At 48.7% G+C, this 6,380-nt stretch overlaps 1 long non-coding RNA gene across 1 annotated transcript; it reads left to right on the top strand.

Annotated features, from left to right (window-relative positions):
- The first annotated feature begins 5,058 nt into the window (after positions 1-5,058).
- Positions 5,059-5,965, top strand: LOC127059592 (uncharacterized). Its single transcript, XR_007777537.1, has 3 exons — positions 5,059-5,126; positions 5,324-5,418; positions 5,862-5,965. It is a non-coding gene; the product is annotated as an uncharacterized LOC127059592 (long non-coding RNA).
- The last annotated feature ends 415 nt before the right edge of the window (positions 5,966-6,380 follow it).

The raw sequence follows: 6,380 nt of genomic DNA, 5'->3' as shown, positions 1-6,380 counted from the left end.
TGTTAAAGTTAGAATTTGAATGACCTAAATTGACAAATACAAATTTTTTTATATACACCAAACTTTTCACTTGCTATGATGCTAATGCTTAGATACCTTATTTAATGATAGTTAATACAGTGATACTGATTTTGTCCCTGCTGTGTTCATTATTAACCCCAGAAGGCAATGGAAATTTTATTAGACTCTGTACTGGATATTAATACTGTGCCTGACTATGTTGTGAAAAAAAAATGAAGAAGGAGCCTGCAAATGTTTGTAAGTTAATTGCCTGACTTGGAAACCACTAATGTACATGAATAACATTTACTCACAGAGATTGTCTCAGTAAATTCAAGATCTGTCCAATGAGTAGTTGTCAAATAAGGCCACAAATCACACCTTTATGGAAAGTTTAAGAAAGGAGGCACCCTCAAGGTATTATGGAAACTTGAGAAGTTTTCATGAACAGTCTTTTAAAGTCATGGATCATTAAATAAAGGAACTGGTCAAAGTTTAAAAATAAAGAACCAGAAGTTAAGGTTAGTTTGTCTATATTAAACGAAATAAATCTGGAGTAGCCATCAGCTCATGGTAGCTATTTATATTCTACCTGACAACAACAGCCACAATGTCCATGTTCCTTCAGACCTGGTACACCATACTTAGTGGCTGAATTATATGTGCCCTCATATGGGTTTTCACTTATTTTTGTGTCTGGCCAGTGTTGGAGCAGAATCAGTGAGTGGGCCATCACCTGAGCCATGAAGGAGCCTGGCACTCAGCTTTCACATGGGAAACAATGTGGGGACAAATGTTCTTGAGCCTGCCTTATGGCTAGGTGAAAATTATCCACCAGGGTTTCAGCTGTGCCTTGTCTACCTGAACAGTGACAAGGGATAATGTCACTAGAGTGAGTAGGAGAAAATGACAATGTGATGGCAAAACAAAATTCCTGTCTCAGAGAAGGTGATTCCCTTCATCACCTGCAGATGGTTATCAATCCCTATCTGGGATGGTTATTTGGGGTGCAAAGAATCTCTGCAAATCCAGTGGGAAGTTTGGGAAGCCAATAGTCAAGGCCAAGGGAGTCTTCCAGGAGCGTGACTGTGCATTGGAGGATGCAGCTGCAAAGCACACAGTGTCTTTGCAGCAGCCTATGTACAGTTACATTCCTTTGTGTAGTGAAAGAGGTACATCCCAGAGGCCCTAGGGAATAGGAGGGGATGAATGTTGTCCTTTGAGAAGGGTTAATTTTTCTTGTGGCCTGAGGTGGACCTCTCCTGAGGTCCAGGGGGGTCTCCAGCCCTATTCTGAGTGCTCAAAGCTTTTCAGCACTAATTTCATCACTTCTGTGTGGCCAGCCAGGGAGGATGAGTTGAGAAGTGCAGGTAGGACCATCAGTGCAGCAGCCCTGCTAATGCTGAAGCTAATGCTGAGTGAGGCTGGGTGGTGGCAGGTTCCATGCAGGCCTGTGTCCCATGGCATGATGTCACAGCAGGACACCCACAGCAACAGCTCCTGCTCCATACAGTGTCCCTGGACCAGTGTCTCTGGAGAGGCCTGGGGTGACACCAGGACTGCTGTCACCAGCCTTCTGCTACTCAGGAGCTGTCCTGCTGCCAGGAGGTGAAAGAGGCTGTGGCAGAGCATTGGAGATACTGCCTGAGAAGGGCTGAGGGGGAGGAGAGAAGCAGAGTTTTTGTAGCAGGAAGAGCACCTCTTGCCCAGGGGGGCAAAGATGCAGAGGTATCTACTCTATAACGCTGTGGAGCCAGAGGAGCTCCCAACCCTCAAGGAGCTGAACACCATAGGTAAGACCCCAGGGGTCCCTTGCAGGAGCACTGGCAGTGCCAGGATCACATGGAGACAAGCAGTAGAAAGCCTGAGGCTGGGGCCACAGGTGGGACCCTTCTGGAGGGTGCACACTGCTGCAAGGAGAGCCCTGCTTTGTTGTGCCTTAGAACTCAAAGATGCCTTTGGTAGCTGTGATGTCCCACCTATAAGGAGAAGGGAACACCCAAGATTTCTAGATGCTAGTGATGCCTAAAGAGCTCTTGTTTTTTATGTATTTTTCATATATTTGTAGGTCTATAGTTTACTATTACATAGTTGTATAGCTCCCAGTATTTTTCCTGCCCTTTCTCTTAGATTTTAGAGTAAAAAATTAACTATATAACAGATTCCTGAAATACTGTTTAGTCTTATTTTCAAGAAGAGAACCTAGAAGTACATTTTGTTTTCCAATCAGAATCTGAGAAGACACCACAAGAAGTGGAGCAAAGAAGCCCTGGACCAACTCCAATGGGGCAGTATCCACGGAAAAATTACATAACCAACTGTTCTTCTAATTGGACAAAGTTTGTTAGATATGATGATCTGCTAAACTTATAAAATGGTAGAAGTCTGATGCCAGGGGTGTCTGTGACCACTGGGACACCTGGAAGCCTCCATATAAAGGCCTGCTTTTTATTTTACTATTTTAACAGCGTTGCAAGGGTTTTTCTCGTATAATATCAGGCAACAGCAGGGAACAACAAAAATCAGAGGGTCCACAAAAACTCAACAAGTTTTATTAAAAAATTACACAGTTGGCATGGAAATTTCTATGTTAGTCCGTGACTTACTGCTATATAAGCACATGGATATAAGTCCAGGGTCCTGGGGGCTCTGACCAGGCTTGATTAGGGGTACCTTTTAAAGATAGGTTTCTTGCTTTCTGCCCAAATTAATTATCATTTGTTATCAGTCTGTTCTTTCACACCTTTTCAGAAATAAGTCAGAGGGCTTTGGGGGTCTTTGGTGGTCTTGATTCCCCCTATAGTCCATGCCCATTTCTTGGTCTCTTTCCTGCTCTTGTGCTGTACTGCATTGTGCTTATCTCCAGGATCTAGAACAAGGATGTTTGTGCAGAAAAGTGGTGCTCTACTTCCATATGGCCCCCCTCCTCCAGCCCCCTTTTGTCCTTTCCCACTGAGTGTTAATACCAACAACCCTTGGTTAGCCCCACAGCCATCCATCTATGGGTGTTTCAGACATACACACTATATCCATCTACAGTGGATTTCAAATTTAGACACTGCCAGGCCTCCAGGCACTGGCAGTGTCTAAAATGGAAATCATCTTTGCAAATACATCCTGCTTTTCCTCTCCAAGCCTGTGTTGGACACAGAACAGGCTTTGAGCCTGGGGGCAGTCTAGAACAGAGCTGGGCAGTCCCAGTCAGTGAGAATGCTTATTCAGGGTGAGGGGGAGCTTGAGAGCACTTCACTGTCACCTGTGTGGCCAGAGGCATGGGGGATGGTGGCCTGTGCTGACTTCAGAGCATGGTATGGCTTCCATTTGCTTTCCAGAAATCTGCAAAATCTGGTCTGGAATGTCTCGGCACATCTACAGAAAGCTCTTGAAGAAGAAGGTGAGGCTTGTAGTCTTGCTTCCTGCATGTGCCTCATGCTGCCCCTCTGGGGCTCTGGAGCAAGGCCCAAAATGTCATCCCCAGGGCCATGCAGGTCATCTGGCAGCCTCTTTACCTTTGGGCAGCCCTTCCAACACTTCCACTTGCATGTGTTTTTAGGCAGTGGACATTGGAGTGGGGAGTTTTGTGGTTGTCCCAGTCCATACCAATGTGGAAGAGGGCACATTGCCTGTTGAGAGGCCTATGTTCATTATGAGCAAGACTCTGAAGATGTTTTACAACCTTGAGGGTGATGAGGCCAAAATTCCCGGTAAGAAGATGGGATCCTTTCCTTGCACAGGCCTTGCATTTTGGCTTGGTGCCAACCCCTCTGATATAGCAAACAGAAACTCTTCCAGCCTGCAAAGTGCTGAGTGTGGGCACAGATGTGATAGCCCAGCACCCTGCTCCTCCCTGAGGAGCCAGCCTCCCCTGCTCAGCTCCCCTGTGCTCCATCTGGTTGCTCACAGCAGGAGGAAGAGCTTTGCCTGGCCTCTCCTGTCCACTGTGTCCATTCTGGAGATGTGGATGAAGCTGTGGTGGGGGGGGGGGGGGGGGGCACTGTCTGGCAGTGTTGCTTGAGAGCTGGGCGCTCTAGTTTCTGAGCTGGCTGAACTGCGGTGAGAGAGGCACTGTTACTTTGTGTTTCTTTGCTAGATGACATTCCTGTTGTTCAGCCAAACTTTGAAGACATCGCTGCACACACCCACTTTCGCCATGAAATTGTGGAGCGCTGTGTACACGAGACCCTGCTTTACTTTGCTGGGGCCCTCCAGCAAAACAAAGAGGTGGAATTCACCTTCAGGAGCATTGGTATCCTTGCTGTGAGAAAAAAAGTGGTCAGCATGACCTTCTTTGATAGCTGCCTGCTGGAGATGGATACAACAGGAAACATGCTGAAAGCCCTTCTGGAGGTGAGCTTGTAATTTCTGTGGGATTCCCCCTCATGGCTTTTTGGCAATGTGCTGTCAAAATTTACCAGCTGCCTTGTCTGGGCTGTTGTCACCTCACCACCCAGCCTAGGCACACTCCCAATGAGCTAGTCCAAGTCTCAGGAGTGCCTCAGCCCCTTTGAGGGAGGGGCTAATGGCATCAAGGGAGAAGGTGTGTGAGGCTTTCTGTTTCAGAAATCCAGCACGCTTTCTGGATTTCTGCTGATGTACTGCTCTTCTCTTCCAGGACACCAACATCATGACCATTGTTGCCTTTCCAGGCCAAAACAATTTTAGTCGGGTCAGTCAAGATGAGGTTGTTGTGCTGCCAAGGTGAGCAGATGGCTGCTACAGCCCCCAGCTTGGGAAGCACCTGCTCAGCCACTGTTTTGGGGGTGCCCTCCTGTCGAGGCTCCTTTCCAGCCAAATTTGGGCAAGAGCAGCCACTTCACAGGAGAGCTTCCCTCTCCACTGCTCACTCCTCCCTGGCTTTGGAGATTGCAGATGAAGTGGCCATTCTGCTTTCAAGAGGGGCGAGAGGATAGTGGGATAGAATGTAAGAAAATAAAGGTACTGTAGAAAGCAATCTCACCCCTAAGGTGTTGCAGCTGGGCCAATTATCAAAGATTAGGAACAGGTCTGACAATGAGTAGAAGAGTGCTATAAAAGACTGGGGTGGCTGGTTGTGCAGTTAGTTGGCTTCTTTGTGAAGAAGAAAGAGTCAGTGCTCTGAGAAGCTGCCCAAGAGAAATACCAAGAGGGTATGAAACTTTGGTAATAAGGAGACAACAGTACGGAACCCCTGCAATAAAATGACAACAAGAGGGTCTGTGCTGGCAGCAGGGACAGCATGTGTTCTGTCCTCCAAGGACCAGGCAGTGACCCCTAAAGATGTGTGCCAGCCTCCAAGAGAGCCTGTTGCCCCAGCTTTACCTGGCTGATGCCTTCTTGTTTCCAGCTTTGTGGCCGAGACCCCGCACGACCCATCAGGCCGGCTGGTCTCCCTGAAGCCCAGAAGAGAGTCGGCGCCGTGGGGTGGGGGCTGCCGCAGAGGTATGTCCCAGCTGGGTGCTGGCAGGGACTGCCTGTGCTCTTGTCCTCGTGAGGAAAAAAGGTCTGAGGTCACTGTGGGGGAACCATTTCTGGAAGAGGTTTTGAGCTGTGGAGAGCCCCTACAACCCAGTTTCCCCATCGTGCCCCTGGGATTCTTCAGTACCTCCCAGTTCTTCCCACTGGTGGGTCCCTTCTGCTGGCAAGGTATAAGAGGGAGATAAGAAAAACCATACCCAGGGGTGGTGGGTGGCTTGGTGGGAATTCAGCTCTGGAACAAATCCAGTGTGGACAAAAGAAAAGGGCCTGTCTCTAACTCCTAGGACTCCTAGGAGTGGCAAGGATATGTAGTGAGCCTTTTGTAGCACCACTGTGCATTTCTGCCCCCCATGCTATCCCACATGATATCAAAAATTGTGTGCTCCTTTCTCACCTCCTGCTTGCAGTAAGTGTGCTGGATCCAGTGTTCCTGGCTCGGCGGAGGGTTTCTCAGGCCAGTCAGCAGTCGGTGGAAACAGATCACTCTAGAGACAAGGAAGTTGGCCACGGCGGGTGAGCCTTGTGGAGGAGTGGTGTGGCTGCGGGCACACCCTCATTATCACTTGTGATAATGGGTGATGATGCCAAACAGCCCTGGAGACATTGTCCTGCTGGACACGTGGTCTACCTACTGAACTGCTGGGTGGTGCCAGAGGACAGGCTGCCATCCCAAACAGATAGAGGCTCACACTTGGCTCTCACAGGCTCAGAATGCTGGCTGTCCTTTCCAGGTACCTGCCTGTAATCCAGGAGAAGACCCATATGGCGAAGCGCCCCACCTCTCCGGCTCAGCAGGGGATGAAGGTCTCTGCAAGTACTGCCCGACGCTCAAAAGTGGTAGGTCCATCCTGGCCATTTCCCAGTGCTGCACAAGGTCCCAGCCCTCCTGCCCTGCCCAAGCTCAAGGTGGCTAACACTGCTTGTGT

This window comes from Serinus canaria, chromosome 4 (assembly GCF_022539315.1).
Source record: "Serinus canaria isolate serCan28SL12 chromosome 4, serCan2020, whole genome shotgun sequence".
In the NCBI taxonomy this organism is placed as follows: Eukaryota; Metazoa; Chordata; class Aves; order Passeriformes; family Fringillidae; genus Serinus; species Serinus canaria.
This window is presented reverse-complemented; position numbering and strand designations above follow the sequence as displayed.